A 17,465-nucleotide genomic window follows, 5' to 3' on the forward strand; every position below is an offset into this window, starting at 1 on the left:
AATAGCTATAAGGGGCCAATTCAAATGTAAAGAGTAAAATGGTGGTTGTCAGGGATGGGGTGGGAGAGAAAATGAAGAGCTGGGAAATGAGTTCAATGAGAGTGAGTTTCTGTTCTTTCAGATAAGTTCTAGGGATCATGTGTGTAATACTTTGCATGTAGTTAATAGCAACACACTGTGAACAATATTATCAGAGAGTTACATTTCATGGTGAATAGTAACACACACACATACGCACACACCCTATTTATGTATGCAAACATGCATGCACAAACAGGCACATACATACCCCTATGCATGCATATTCACATGAACACCTATGCACACATGTGAACACACAAATGTATACCTATGCACATGTGCACACACACACACACACACACACACACACACACACTCACTCACACACAAGTCTGGAGAAGGATTTTAGAGACCGAGATTCATGCATTTATCCCTTATCTCTACCACCTACCAGCAATAGGAGACTTGGAAAATTGGTTATTTTCTGCATATCTTAGTTTTCTCATTTATAAAATGGGGCCAATAATGGTGCTTGCTACTCTAGTTTGCTTCAATAGTTTCCTTCATTGGTTAGCACAGAGCTCAGTACTATCACTGATTCTTCAGGCCCTTCCTTCTGATTGACTTACAAGCTGACATTTGATCTCAGTCAGTCCTCCATGCTACTTTCTCCCTACATACGTCCCTGGTAAAGACTTTCAGTGGCTTCTTATAACTCTTTGGTTAAAGTATTATGCTGATGATGGAGCTCTTCTTGAGATCTTCTCTACCCTTACCCTACCACTATCTATTTTCTAAAGCTGCTGGTCTCTACTCCTAGAATACCTCCTCAATGGATTTTTCTCACTCTTCAGTTGCTTTAAAATAGATCATTGCCTCAATAAAGTCCTCTATCAACTTCTTAGCATTGTCATATAAACCTACCACAAACAAAGGACCTTAACAAAACTAACAAAAACTTCTTTTCACAGTTCTGGGGGCACATGTTTGATACCAAGATATGTGTAGTACTGGTTTCCTTTGAATGCTCCTGAATAATCTAATCCATTTATGTCTTGGTTTTAAAAGTGTTGGACACACTTGTTCTTTGTTTTGAGGCATCATAACTCCAGTTTCTCCTATGATTATGGAAATTTGTTCTCTGTGCCTCTGAAGTTGATACATCTCCCTCTTTTCTCTTATGAAGACACCAATTATTGTATACAGGGTATACAGCAAACCTAGAAGGTTTTTAATCTTCTGAAGCCTTCAAAGATCCCACTTGTAAGTAAGATAACAGTCATGAGTTATAGAAGTAGAACTTTCACACCTTGAAACACCTTCACTCAAATGTAGTAATAATGATGTTACTCTGCACACCTGGCCTTTGAATGGCCCTATCACTATGTGCTATTATGGGTATACAATTTGAATTTCACTGCTTTTATGAAAGCCATCTATTTAAATTTACTCATGCAGTCATTTGGCCATCACTCCTATTCAGTACCAAATTCTAAGAGGACAAGACCCATCTCTCCAGTCTCTTCTATATCACTTCCAGACCCATAGCACCAAATCAAGCATTCAGTACACAACCAAAAGTCTAACTTAAATAGTTATTAATCAACATGGTAAAAATATATGCAAAAAAGAATACCTACTCCCAATAAAGTATTAAATGCAAACCTACAACTTCAGGAGGAGGGAAGAAGGAAGGAAGGGAGAGACAGAGACAGACAGAGATAGAGAGATAGTCAGAGGAAGTGACAGAGGAAGAAAGAGAGTAAGCTGGGACTTCTTAGTGAAAAAGAAAATAGATATACCAAAATGTTAACAATTGTTATAGCAGATATCAGAATTAAAGGTCATTTTAATATCAGTTTTGTACCTTCTGTTTATTCTATATTTTATACAATGCTTTTGTTTGACATGGTATTTCACTTACTTGCCACTCCAAACATATGGTGCTGATAACATTTAAAAGCTTCCAAGAGAATGGCTTTAGAAATATCACCACATAGCCTTTGTGATATAAAATATGGAAATACACAGAACAAATTGCATTCCATTCTTTGCCTAAAATGAGAGTCTAGTGATTTTCACCATATTCTTTTGTGATAGCTAGAAGAAATATAATAATTTTTTAACAGATTATAGTTCATCAGGACCAAATTATATATGTGTATGTGCATTGTCTGTGCATATGTGTTTAGTGTGTCTGTGGTGTAAGCACGTAATTTTGTAGATACATGTACCCTTGTACACATATGCAGGGAGGAAAGCGGCGCCTAGAATATCTCTCACTGTCTGCCTTATTGCCTTGAGACAGGGTCTTTTACTGAACTGAAAACTCTATTTTAGCTAAGCTGGCTCCCCAGTGAGATGCTGGCAGCTAGAGCTACAAAGTATTTATAGTCATTAATAGATTTTTATGTGGATGTTGAATAATTGACTCATATCATGACGTTTGAAGAGTTAATATTGTTGCCCACTAAACAACCCTCTCAACATCTCATCATGTCTCACTCATAATATATCATCACCATCTTGATAATATGTGGTCCAGTATCTTTCCTATTATCCTAGGATAACTGCCACGGTCTTCCCCTGGAACTAAACACTAACTTCCATGCTGTTCCTTTCTCCCTACCACACAGTACCCAAGATCCAAACCCTTTGGATATTCTCACTTTTCAACACTTAGATTCTGAATCTACACTGAGCATTAGAACCTTGATTACACTGTTCAGGGTGAACAGAATTATGTGCATGGAGGTCTTGCAAGTACAACCATAGTGAGATCACTGTCACCCAATGGATTACATTTTCTGAACAGCATCTGGTTTACGGTGGATTCCTAATAATAAGCTGTAAGCTAGTGAGTGTGAGAGAGAGAATGACCTGACTTTTGGGAATGACATTGTTGGACTTGGCCTCAACCTTCATTAGTAAAGGATCTTGGTTACGAAATTAAACCAAGATCCTCTTAGGACTCAGGTATCCTGGTCAGATGGCTAATTGAATATAGCAGTGCTGCCCAAATTATGCTGGATATGAGTCATCTAGGAAATAAACTCCATTAAAAATGCCAATCCCTGGGTCTCACTGCTGACTAATGGAACCCTTTCCCTTCTGGAAACCCCAGGAGACTAGAGAGTTTGGCAGGCACAGGCTAGAATAAGGCAGAAGGAGCCAGAATACAAAGAATGAGTCCATTGTGTACTGAGATGGTCTTTCGTAGAACAATTTGCATGCTTCAGCAACAACATCTCCTTCTCTCTTTGGCAACAAGGGCCTTTACCCTGTGCAATCTGATCTGGCTATGGGATCTCCGAAAGAGGAATTCTGCAGGAGCTTGTCAAGAGAGTGTGCCTAAGATTAGTTCAAACAAGAGGCCAGGAAAGTAGAATGCATATAATTAGTCTGGCCTGACATGGAGAGGCTGGTCAGATGAGCTCCATATGCATAAAAAATTACCACCCTCCCAAGGAAGAAGAATAACATAGAACTTTGAAAAGAAGATGGAACTAAATAAACTTCAGAAGCATCAGACAGAACAAGTGTAGGCTGACACACATACAAACATGGCTGTGACCTAATAATTATCAAACTTATGCTAGATGCCTTTGTTTCATGGTTATAATTGTTTTTTATTGGATGTTTTGTTTATTTTCTTTATTTATATGTCGTATGATATCTCCTTTCCCAGTTTCCCTCTGAAAAAAATAATAAAATAAAAACAAAACCAAAAAGAGCCCATTCCCTTCCACCTCCCCCTGCTCACCAACTCACCCTCCCCCACTTCCTGGCCCTGGCATTCCCCTACACTGGGGCATAGAACCTTCACATGGCCAAGGGCCTTTCCTCCCATTGATGACTGACTTGGCCATCCTCTGCTGTAGCCATTAGTCCCAGCATGTGTACTCTTTGGTTGGTGGTTTAGTCCCTGGGAGCTCTGAGGGTACTAGTTAGTTCATATTGTTGTTTGTCCTAAGGGGCTGCAAACCCTTCAGCTCCTTGGGTCTTTCTCTAGCTTCTTTATTGGGGATCCTGCACTCAGTCCAATGGATGACTGTGAGCCTCTACTTCTGTATTAGTCAGGTACTGTCAGAGCCTTACAGTGTTAGTCAGGTAACAGTGTCCTTTGCCTTACAGAAGCTTTATAATTTTATGATGTCCCATTTGTCAATTCTTGATCTTAAAGCATGAGCTATTGGTGTTCTGTTCAGGAAAATTTCCCCTGTGTCTATGTAATCCAGGCTCTTCCTCATGTTCTTTTCTATTAGTTTCAGTGTATCTGGTTTTATGTAGAGGTCCTTGATCCACTTGGACTTGAGCTTTGTACAAGGAGATAGGAGTGGATCGGTTTGTGTTCTACACGCTAACTGCCAGTTGAGCCAGCACCATTTGTTGAAAATGCTGTCACATTAAGGCAGTGACGGGCCTGTGATTAGACAGGAATAGAAAGTTAGAGCTAGAGTTGGAGGAGGAAGAAGGGTCAGGAGCAGGAGGAGATGTCGTCATCATGGATGTAGATGATGAGGATGGTCCAGACCCCATGAGGTTATACAACCAAGCAGGTTTTTACAAAATAGAATAATTGGATTAGAATTTATCTTTACTATCAGGTTCTAAAATTATTGAATTGGCATCTTGTAAATTGTAATTTTATTATTATATAAATCTGATTGTATATTAAAGCCTTAAGAGTCATGCTTTACTTACCGGGTAATAGGGTCTATTTAGATGAATGATTGTGGGAGTGTGTAAAGAGTTGCATGCGAGCGAGATGTAGTTTGCTGGGAGGAAATACCAAAAGCCTGCTGGAACTTAGTGTTGAGGCTGAACGTTACTGGCTCAAAAACGTGGCTCAGTGGGAAGAGGAATTTGTGGGGTGGATTAATTTTTCATAATTCCCTCAACAAATGGCCCTCCAACATGCAGCTGGGCATGAATCCACTAGTAATTTAAAATTATTACCCTGAGAGTTAAAGTTTATATTATATTTTCTTTATTTTCTTTTTTTCCCTTTGTTGGGTGGTAGCCTGAGTGGCATGACTCAAGCAGGCCAAGCTGAGTCACGTGACCCAAGCATGCCAAGTTGGAACCAAGAACAGCTCTGAGGCACCCTGCTGTGGCCAATTACGGGCTACTCTGTGTGTGTGGGAGAGAGAGAGAGAGAGAGAGAGAGAGAGAGAGAGAGAGAGAGAGAAGAGAGAGAGAGAATTTGAGTCATTTACCTCTGAGAACAGAGAATTTATTCTTGAATTTGACATTGAGATTATTTACTTTTAAAGTGGATTAGTATTCAGCTTTTGTCCAAGCCACGTGGAAAGTTTCACCCATGGTTAGAAACAAGATAGGGGTGGCAGTCACTGACTCCAAGTAGAAAAAACAGTGATAATTGCCTGCTCTTAACAGAAATTAATGAAAGTCTGAGGCTCTAAACGGAGAGCCAAACGGAAGGTTGATATAACTTGTTTACTTACCCAGAGGAAGCTCAAATTCTGTCAAACGTGGCCTACACGAGAAAGTTGAGTGACATTTTCCTACTTAGCTAGGTAAAGATTGCCTAAATAAAGGCTCATACATTAGTTTATTTCATTTGTTTTAGATTGTCTTAATTTGTACTAAGATAGGGAAAATTAGTTACTGACTCCAGAGAGAATGCAATGCTAACCATTAAAGGTTTTGTTTTTGTATTTTTTGGAAGAGGTGATTGAAGTATTTACATCTTCCAGAAAACTAGATTCCAGAGAATCAAACAAAAAATATATCTTAATGATACTGAAAATTTGTCTTGAGATTTATATATTACAGAATATACAGCCTTTATGAATTTCCTCATCAGACATGCTGAACTGGCCTACCTGAACTGCAGACTTCAGCCATATTCAGTCAAGACACAGACATCAGAGACTAATAAATCCTGTTTTCCCTACCCCCCTTCATAATATCTCAACGCCATGTTCAGCTTGAAGAAGTTATGAAGAGTCATCAACCCAGTTCCCTGGGCTTTGGGGCTGGAGAGGGTTATTAATAGATTGTCTTTCTAGGAAATGTAAAAATGGTGATATTTGGAACAGGGAAGAAATAACCAGAATTAATTGTATAGCCATAATCTCATTTAATAGAAAACCTTATAATTGTTACTAAGTTAAAGTCATATGTTCCTATTTGGTACAGAATTTATTTTGATACAAAATCAAAGTTATCTTTTGTATAAATTTCTTCTATTGATACTAAAAAATTAAAAATACAGGGCTGAAACCCAGTCCTTATCTTACTGTTATCATAGACAGATCTGACATGTTTAGACCTGTGATTTTAGGGCCAAATTAACAAATTCATAGCTCTGAGCCTATTGTTAGAGTGATTTCAAGGTTTTAATTAAAAATAGCTGAGAGTTGTTAACAGGTAACAGTCCAGATTACTTTACATAGATAGTTGGTTTTCAAAAATATCAGAAAACCACAGAATGTGACATTTAATATTATTTATTTATTTGACTAGAGACCTGTATGCTCCTGAACCTTCTTCCTCCTCCAACTCTAGCTCCACCTCTCTATTCCTGTCTAATCACAAGCCTGTCACTGCCCTAATGTGATTGGACAGAGAAAATGCTACAGCAGAGTTCAGATGATATAAAATTAATGCTCTTGAATTGAGATTAAAAGACCCACCTTCTTCTCTTTTCATCTTATATTACAACCTGGGGATAACTTGGCTTTTTTCAGCTTAAGAAGAAGCTCCATTTAAAAGCTATCAGTTTTGTAATTGCAGAGATTGCACTCCTGATGCCTGGCTGTAGGCTCCTGAGATCTCATGTGTCAGGCATTCAGCTAGCATTGTCCCAGCATCTTACAGTGCAGAGCTGGCTTTTCTCCTACAGTAGTCCTTTCCTTATATAGAAGTTCTCTTCTGGGATCTGAACAACTTGTAAGACAAGAATGGTCCTTTGATCTGTTCTCTCTTTTACCATAAATTACTTGGGTAATCTTAGGCTATAGTCTTATAATAGGTAAATATCATTGTGTACACACCTCTGATGTGCCAGGCCACCTAAATTCACCTAGCAACACAATAGAGAAACTGTACTATATATTATATTCTAGCAAGCAGGCAGAGAGGTAAAATGACTTGTCCAAGGCCAGAGAAATGGTAAGTGGAAAATACTGGACTCAAAGCCATATTGTAGACTATGGCACCAATCTAGATCTTCCAGAACTAGTGGGATATCCTTAGAAAGACCCTTCTCCCACATTGTCACATTGTTTTATACAATGTTTTTTGTTTTATTTTGTTGTTTGTTTTTGCAAATGTAAGCATTCTTTATTAAGGAGTTAAGGTTTATTAATACTTAGGAAGTAAACAACTCACAAAGTGTAGGGAATTCCTGAAACTTACATGAACTTACATGTGTTTCCCCAGAGTTCTACAAGTAATAAAAAATTACTGGGCAGAGGAGATTCTGAATAGCCAAGTTGCCTGCAAGTCTTGTAGGGAGCTCCAAGGATGCATCATTCATGTACTAAGGTAGTCATTACAGTGATGATGTAGCAGCCTTTGAAGCACCCATGCTAGTAAATGCATTGGTTTGACAAGATGGACATTAGTAGTATTTTACTTTTTCCTGTCATTAGTTTCCTATTTGGGATTCATATTCCCGAGGAAAAGGCACATGGAATAAATGCCCACATTCCTTACATGAAAAAGAACTGGCACTAAATATTCTGTATCCACATGAAGCTTCATAGAAGCATTATATCATAAATATAAATCCAGGTACACAGAATCTCAAGTTTCTGTGGATCATACCCAGAAATCCATAGTTGAGAAGCTCAAGTCAGATACACAAAGAGGTAGACAAATAGCATTTCTTATTTGTTAGTTTTCACAATTTAAAGTTTATAGTGGTGACCTCAAGCCTCTCTGGGACATAGGTCCTCCCAAAAATATTTTAGAATTCATGCTAATGTCGATAAGAAAGATTAAGGTGTCCAGGCAGGTCTGGCAGCTCATGAAAGGAGAGAAGTGAGAAAGGGGTATGGAGAGGGAGAGCCTTGGCTATTGTTAGCCTGTGGAATCTTAGCAAGACTGATGGGGCATTGGTTCAGAGATAACCTGTTATATGAATATAATCATGGCCTTGAATAACCCAAGTCAAGTCCTGTCACACTCCCAGTCCTTATCTGGAAATAGCAAGGGAAGTGCAGCCTCTGTGTAAATGCTATGATGATTCCTGAAGTTATTGACAGTGGTGTGTGTGTGTGTGTGTGTGTGTGTGTGTGCGTGTTCTGTTGTGTAGCCAACTTTACTCCACTTCTGAAGAGATCTGCTTGGGATTTTCCTAGTCTTATACATAGGGCAATAGAGTCCAGGAAGCTGAGAATGTTGCCTAAATATATATAGAATCTAACTTTAGGTTATCCTCCAAAACCCACGTTTCCCTGCATACCCTCGCACACTCCTCCTACCCGCCCCCCAGAGAGAGAGAGAGAGAGAGAGAGAGAGAGAGAGAGAGAGAGAGAGAGAGAGAGAGAGAGAGAGAGAGAGAGAGAGAGAGAGAGAGAGAGAGAGAGAGAGAGAGAGAGAGAGAGAGAGAGAGAGAGAGAGAGAGATACACACACACACACACCAACGCAGACTTGCATGGGCACATGTACATCCACACATGATTGAAAAGAGCAACAGCTCTTAGATTTGAGGTTCTTGTCCTGTTTGCCCGGGGTTTCACATAATGACCCATACTTATGTTATTACCATTTATCCACTCCGGAAACTCAGCTTTCCCTTCATCTAGCTTCACCCTTCCATCTTATAAAAACTCTCACATACTCCAAAATTCCAAACTGCTCCCAATCTACAAGTTGTTACACACACCATTTCTCTATCCCAAAAACCTTTCTGCTCTTGCCTCTGTCTAACTGACTCAGTTCTGTAACTCATAAGCATGCCTGCCTCTTCTCCATGCTTCCTTGATGTTATGACCTAATTTCAGTAGTTTGTCTGTAGTTCTTTATGGTTTCAATATATCATTCAATATTTCATTCTATCTATAATTCAGAGAGTTGGAATAAAAATGCTCATAAGTGAGTTCATTATTATTATTGCAACCAAAAATTACTTCAGAGCCTTTAGCTATACTTGTTAACCCACACTTATGGAAACTGGTAAAGATAAAAGGTTCATTTAAGCATCCCTGTGAGGTTACTGCATCAGCCACTTATAGATCAGTTTCCAGCTTGTGTCTGCTTTGAAACATACAAGGAAAATTGCCCTTGTCTACTGTCTTTGTTATGACTGACCAACAAGGCTTATTTTGCATAGTGAAGAGTAAGCAGAAATGATGTGTGCCAGTTCCCGATTCAAATGTTCCAAAGCATGGATATCACAGAAAGCTTATGTTGGAAACATAACAGGAAAGTCACAGATGCAGCAGCCTGAGATACGGCACCATCCTCTGGTGGACAGTTGCTATCCAATACCAGACTACACTGACTACACTGAAATGTACATTGCATATGTATATTTTCTGGAGGAGAATTTAGTTCTACAGAACAATGGAAGTATATAGATTGCATATTACTGTATTTTCCTCAGGACCTTGTTTTTTCCTTGTACCATAGAAGTATGCACTATAGTAAGATTTGTTTCCCATTTTTGTTTTGAAATTCTGTCTTTTGAGATATATAATATTAAGCAAGAGCTTATTCCTTCTTATTATCAATTGCCTTGAGAGGAAGTAGGTAGGAGCAGCTGTCAGTGATAAAATGGGAAGACTCAAATTAAAGTAGACAGTGAAAAGTGACCACTAATCATCCTTTGAGTCCCTCACTTCCTGACAATGCCACTTTATCTTTCTTCATCTTGTTACTGTCCACTTTCTGAGACAAGGCACCGTCCTCTGGTGGACAGTTGCTATCCAATACCAGACTACACACCTTCATGTCCAAAATAATCTAGCATATTTTCTACTTATTCCTTATAAATTTTAAGTTAACATAAGATAGCATTATGATACCATCACACGTGAATCTTTTATACTTTGCTAATATTTATTCCTTCTTAGCTGCTCTTATATTCCATCCTGCCTTCCCAGTGGTACACTTCAGTCTCCAAAGTAGTTCCCATTAAGATTTTTTATACTGTGCAGGTATATACATATGAGAGAAAATGTCATAGTTGTCTTTCTGAATCACTTATTTTTATTAGATATTTCTTTTTTTTACATGTCATATGATATCTCTTTCCCAGTTTCTCCTCCAAACAAACAAACAAACAAACAAAAAACAAAAACAAAATCAATCCTCTGTTCCCTCCCCCCTCCCGCTACTCTCTACCCCACCCTCTCCCACTTACTGGCCCTGGTATTTCGCTACACTGGGGCAAAGAACCTTCACAGGGCCAAGGACCTTTCCTCCTACTGACGACCAATGAGGCCATCCTTTGTTACATATGCAGCTGGAGCCATTAGTCCCACCATGTGTACTTCTTGGTTAGTGGTTTAGTCCCTGGGAGCGCTGAGGGTACTAGTTAGTTCATATTGTTGTTTGTCCCAAGGGGCTGCAAACCGTTCAGCTCCTTAGGTCCTTTCTCTAGCTCCTTCTTTGGGGACACTATGCTCAGTTCAATGGATGGCTGTGAGCCTCTACTTCTGTATTAGTCAGGTACTGCCAGAGCCTCTCAGGAGATAGCTTTATCAGGGTGGTTTATCCTTCCTTCAGTCTCTGCTCCATAGTTAATCTCTACAACTCCTTCTATGGGAAATTTGTTCCCCCTTTTAAGAAGGAATGAAGTATCCACATTTTGGTCTTCCTTGTTCTTGAGTTTCTTGTTGTTTGTAGATTGTACTTTGTGTATTCCAATCTTCTAGATTTATCAGATCCACTTATTAGAGAGTGCATACCATGTGTGTTCTTTTGTGATTGGATTACCTAACTCAAGATGATATTCTCTAGATCCATCCATTCCCTAAATTCATTGTTTTTAAATAGGTGAGTAATACTCCATTATGTGAATGTACCACAAATTCTGTATCCATTCCTCTGTTGAAGGACATCTTGGTTGTTTCAAGTTTATGCCTATTAGAAATAAGGCAGCTATGAACATGGTAGAGCATATGTCCTTATTACATGCTGGGACATCTTCTGGGTATATGCCCAGGAATGGTATGGCTGGGTCCTCTGGTAGTACTACGTCCAATTTCCGGAGGAACCTCCAAACTGATTGCCAGAGTGTTTGTACCAACTTGCAATCCCACCATCAATGAAGGAGTGTTCCTCTTTCTCCACAACCTCACCAGCATCTGCCCTCACCTGAGTTTTTTATCCTAGCCATTCTGACTGGTATGAGGTGGAATCTCAGGGTTGTTTTGATTTGCATTTCCCTGATGACTAAGGATGTTGAACATTTCTTTAGGTGCTTCTCAGCCATTGGGTATTCGTCATTTTAGAATTCTTTGTTTAGCTCTGTACCCCATTTTTAATATGATTATTTGTTTCTCTGGAGTCTAACTTCTTGAGTTCTTTGTATATATTAGATATTAGCCCTCTATCAGATAAACAATTGGTAAAGATCTTTTCCCAATTTTTTGGTTGCCATTTTGTCCTATTTGCAATGTCTTTTCTCTTACAGAATCTTTGTAATTTTATGAGATCCCATTTGTCAATTCTTGATCCTAGAGCATAAGCGATTGGTATTCTGTTCAAGAAATTTTCCCCTGTGACTAAGTGCTCAAGGCTCTTCCCCACTTTCTTTTCTATTAGTTTCAGTGTATTTGGTTTTATGTTGAGGTCCTTGATCCACTTGGACTTGGGCTTTGTAGGAGGAGATAAGAATGGATTGATTTGCATTCTTCTACATGTTAACCGGCAGTTGAGCCAGCACCATTTGTTGAAAATGCTGTCTTTTTTCCACTGGATGGTTTTAGCTTCTTTGTCAAAGTTCAAGTGGCCATAAGTGTGTGGGTTCATTTCTGGGTCTTCAATTTTATTCCATTGATCTACCTGCCTGTCACTGTACCAATACAATGCAGGTTGTTTTTTGTTTTGTTTTGTTTTGTTTTTTATTTTTTGTTTTTTTAATCACAATTGCTTTGTAGTACAGCTTAAGGTCCAGGGTGGTGATTCCACCAGAGTTTCCTTTATTGTTGAGAATAGTTTTGGCTATCCTGGGTTTTTTGTTATTCCAGATGAATTTGCAAATTGCTCTTTCTAAGACTGTGAAGAATTGAGTTGGGATTTTGATGGGGTTTGGATTGAATCTGTAGATTGCTTTCGGCAAGATGGCCATTTTTACAATATCAATCATGGCAATCGATGAGCATGGGAGATCTTCCCATGTTCTGAGATCTTCAATTTCCTTCTTCAGAGACCTGAAGTTCTTGTCAAACAGATCTTTTACTTGCTTAGTTAGACTCATACCAAGGTATTTTATATTATTTGAAACTATTGGGAAGAGTGTTGTTTCCCTAATTTCTTTCTCTGTTTATCCTTTCTGTAGAGGAAGGCCACTGATTTGCTTGAGTTAGTTTTATATCCACCTACTTTGCTAAAGTTGTTTATCAGGTCTAGGAGCTCTCTGGTGGAATTTTTGGGGTCACTTAAATATATTATCATATCATCCGCAAATCGTGATAATTTGACTTCTTCCTTTCCAGTTTGTATCCCTTTGACCTTCTTTTGTTGTCAAATTGCTCTAGCTAGGTCTTCAAGTACAATATTGAATAGGTAGGGAGAGAGTGGGCAGCTTTGTCCAGTCCCTAATTTTAGTGGGATTGCTTCAAGTTTCTCTCTATTTAGCTTGATGTTGGTTACTGGTTTGCTGTATATTGCTTATACTAACTGTACTGGCTGGTTTTGTGTGTCAACTTGACACAGGCTGGAGTTATCACAGAGAAGGGAGCTTCATTTGGGGAAGTGCCTCCATGAGATCCAGCTGTAGGGCATTTTCTCAATTAGTGATCAAGAGGGTAGAGCCCCTTGTAGGTGGTACCATTCCTGGGCTGGAAATCTTGGGTTCTATAAGAGAGCAGGCTGAGCAAGCCATGGGAAGCAAGCCAGTAAGGAACATCACTCCATGGCCTCTGTGTCAGCTCCTGCTTCCTGACCTGCTTCAGTTCCTGTCCTGACTTCCTCTGGTGATCAACAGCAATGGGAAAGTGTAAGCTGAATAAACCCTTTCTTCCCCAACTTGCTCCTTGGTCATGATGTTTGTGCAGGAATAAAAACCCTGACTATAAGACACTATATTTAAGTAAGGGCCTTGAATTACTGATCTTTCCAAGACTTTTATCATGAAGGGTTGTTGGATTTTGTAAAATGCTTTCTCAGCATCTAATGATATGATCATATGTTTTTTTTTTCATTGAGTTTGTTTATATAGGGAGTTACATTGATGGATTTCGTTATACTGGACCATCCCTGCATTCCTGGGATGATGGTGAATGATCACTTTGAAGTGTTTTTGGATTTGGTTTGCAAGAATTTTATTGAGTATTTTTGCAAAGATATTCATAAGAGAAATTGATCTGAAGTTTTCTTTCTTTGTTAGGTCTTTGTTTGGTTTATGTATCAGAGTAATTGTGGCTTCATAGAATGAATTGGGTAGAATACCTTCTGTTTCTATTTTTAGAATATTTTGAGGAGTATTGGTATTAGGTCTTCTTTCAAGGTATCATAAAACTCTGCACTAAATCCATCTGGTCCGGGGCTTTTTTTGGTTGGGAGACTATTAATGACTTTTTCTATTTCATTAGCAGATATGGGACAGTTTACATCATTGATCTGATCTTGATTTATCTTTGGTAGCTGGTATCTCTCTAGAAAATTGTCCATTTCATCCAGGTTTTCCAGTTTTGTTGAGTATAGGCTTTTGTAGTAGGATCTCATGATTTTTTAGATTTTCTAAGTGTCTGTTGTTATGTCTCCCTTTTTATTTCTGATCTTGTTACTTAGGGTCTGTCTCTGTGCCTTCTAGTTAGTGTGGCTAATGGTTTATCTATTTTGTTGATTTTCTCAAAGAACCAGCTCCTGGTTTGCTTGATTCTTTGTATAGTTCTTTTTATTTCTACTTGGTTGATTTCAGCCATGAGTTTGAATATTTCCTGCCTTTGACTTCTCATGGGTAATTTGTTTCTTTTTGTTCTAGAGCTTTCAGATGTGCTGTCAAATTGCTGGTGTATGCTCTCTCCAAGTTGTTTTTGGAGGCACTTAAAGCTATGAGTTTTCCTCTTAGGACTGCTTTCATTGTGTCCCATAAGTTTGGGTATGTTGTAGCTACATTTTCATTAAACTCTAGAAAGTCTTTAATTTCTTTCTTTATTTCTTCCTTGACAAAGTTATCATTGAGTAGAGTGTTGTTAAGCTTCCACGTGTATGTGGGCATTCTATTGATTATGTTGTTATTGAGGAGCAGCCTTAGTCCATGATGATCTGATAAGATGCAAGGAATTATTTCAATCTTCTTGTATCTGTTGAGGACTGATTTATGACCAATCATATGGTTAATTTTGAGAAAGGTACCATGAGGTGCTAAAAAGAAGGTATATCCTTTTGTTTTAGGATAAAAAGTTCTATAGATATCTGTTAAATCCATCTGTTTCATAACTTCTGTTAGTCTCACTGTGTCTTTGTTTAGATTCTGTTTCCAAGATCTGTCCATTGCAGAGAGTGGGGTGTTGAAATCTCCCACTATTATTGTATGCAGTGCAATGTGTGCTTTGAGCTTTAGTAACGTTTCTTTTATGAATGTAGATGCCCTTGTATTTGGAGCATAGAGGTTCAGAATTGAGAGTTCATCTTCATGGATCATATATTTGATGAGTATGAAGTGTCCCTTCTTATCTTTTTTTGATCAATTTAGGGTGAAAGTCAATTTTATTCCATATTAGAGTGGCTGCTCCAGCTTTTTTCTTGGGACCATTGGCTTGGAGAATTGTTTTCTAGCCTTTTATTCTGACGTAGTGTCTGTCTTCCTCACTGAGGTGTATTTCCTGAATGCAACATATGTTGTGCCCTGTTTACATACCCATTCTGATAGTCTATGTCTTTTTATTGGGCAATTGAGTCCACTGATACTAATAGATATTAAGGAAAAGTAATTGTTGCTTCTTGTTATTTTTGTTGTTAGAATTGGAATTCCATTCATGTGGCTATCTTCTTTTAGTTTGTTGGAAGATTATTGTTTGCTTTTTCAGGGATGTAGTTTTCCTCCTTGTGTTGGAACTTTCCATTTATTACCCTTTGAAGGGCTCAATTTCTGGAAATATATTGTGTAAATTTGGTTTTGGCATGGAATACTTTGGTTTCTCCATCTATTGTAATTTAGAGTTTTGCTGGGTATAGTAGCCTGGGCTGGCATTTGTGTTCTCTTAAGGTCTGTGTGACATCAAACCATAATCTTCTGGCTTTCATATTCTTTGGCGAGAAGTCTGGTGTAATTCTGATTGGCCTGCCTTTATATGTTACTTGACTTTTTTCCCTCACTGCTTTTAATATTCTTTCTTTGTTTTGTGCATTTGGTGTTTTGACTATTATGTGGCAGGAGGAATTTCTTTTCTAGTCCAGTCTATTTGGAGTTCTAATAGGCTTCTTGTATGTTCATGGGCATCTCTTTCTTTAGGTTAGGGAAGTTTTCTCCTATTTTGTTGAAGATATTTACTGGCCCCTTAAGTTGGAGGTTTTCACTCTCTTTTATATTTATTATCCTTAAGTTTGGTCTTCTCATTGTGTCCTGGATTTCCTGAATGTTTTCAGTTAGGAACTTTTTTGCATTTTGCATTTTCTTTGACTGTTGTGTCAATGTTTCCTATGGTATCTTCTTCATCTGAGATTCTCTCTTCTATCTCTTGTATTCTGTTGGTGATGCTTGCATCTATGGTTCCTGACCTCTTTCCTAGGATTTCTATCTCCAGAGTTGTCTCTCTTTGTGATTTCTTCATTGCTTCTACTTCTATTTTTAGGTCCTCAATGATTTTGTTCAATTTCTTCACCTGTTTAGTTGTGTTTTCCTGTAATTCTTTAAGGATTTTTTGTGTTTCCTCTTTAAGGGCTTGTACCTGTTTACCTGTGTTCTCCTGTATTTCTTTAAGGGAGTTATTCATGTCCTTCATAAATTCCTCTATCACCATCATGAGACATGGCTTTAGATCCAAATCTTGCTTTTCCGGTGTTTTGGTATATCCAGGACTTCCTGTGGTGTGAGTACTAGGTTCTGATGAAGTCAAATAGTCTTGGTTTCTGTTGGTAAGATTCTTACATTTGCCTTTCACCATCTCTTAATCTCTGGTGTTAGATGTTCTTCCTGTCTCTGGCTGGGTCTGTAAGCCTGTGTCAGCACTTCTGGAAGAACCAGCTCTATACTGGTAGGACCCATTTGCAGAGGACTGTGGATCACCTTTCCCTTCTGGGTGCAGATGGATGAATGAAGGCTGCAGCTTCTGTGGCCTGTGCCTCCTAGCTGGCCCCACCTGAGACTGGGGCAGAGTACTCCCTGAAGAGAAGCTCTCTGCTTGCTTGTGGGAAAGGTTTGTAGTGAGGTTTTTGGATCCTCCATCTCTCTTAGTTGTAGATGGATGTAGAAAGGATCCTGTCCCAGCTATCCTGCCACTTCTGTGGCCTGAGCCTCCCAGCTGGTCCTGCCTGAGACCTGGGATCAGAGCACTCCCTGGAGAGAAGTTCTTTGCTTGAGGGAAAAGTGTGCAGAGAGAGTATCTGGTCTTTAAATAAGAGGCTAAGTTATACCAATGTGTGTAACTTCTTGCTGACTAAAATCTGTGTATAAGTATAAAACTTATTCAAAAGTTGGTTTTGAATTAAAGGCTTAGCAAATTTCCCTGCAACAGAAAAATTAGATTTCTTTAAGGCACTTAAATTGTACACCTCTGCTCATCTAGGGACTGACTGGGGAGTGTGATTTGAAGTGAACATAGCTCAGGCTTACAGTAGGTCAAGGTCAAATGGAAGTTCTTGAACATCATCACTAAACTGGCTTTATTTCTGTTCTTCAACCTTTCCTGAGAAATTGTCATCTTCAATTATTTTTGTTCAGAATAACTTCCCTTTTGTTCATTGAGTAGATAATTCCTCTTTTCTTCCTATGTCACTTCAAACGTTATTATATCTCAGATACCTCAGTCAAATGATGATGTCCATTTGCATAATAACTCCTATTATATATGGAGTTAATCTTTTATGTTTTTAATTTGTTTTTTTTTTGTTCTCAATCTTTTCTTATTTTTCTAATCTGCTTCTTGAGAGCAAAGATCCTATTTGTCTTGTTAGCTTCAGTATATATTCCTATAAGCCAAAATAGTGCTAACAATCAGTGTTACAAAATGAATCCCCACATTAATGATTTACTATTTACAGATTATATTGGTTCATAAACATACTGATGTTCCATTTTTCATGTAAGAATATATATAGTATATATACACATATATAATAGAACAGGACCTGATA

Source organism: Mastomys coucha, unplaced genomic scaffold (assembly GCF_008632895.1).
Source record: "Mastomys coucha isolate ucsf_1 unplaced genomic scaffold, UCSF_Mcou_1 pScaffold22, whole genome shotgun sequence".
Lineage (NCBI taxonomy): Eukaryota > Metazoa > Chordata > Mammalia > Rodentia > Muridae > Mastomys > Mastomys coucha.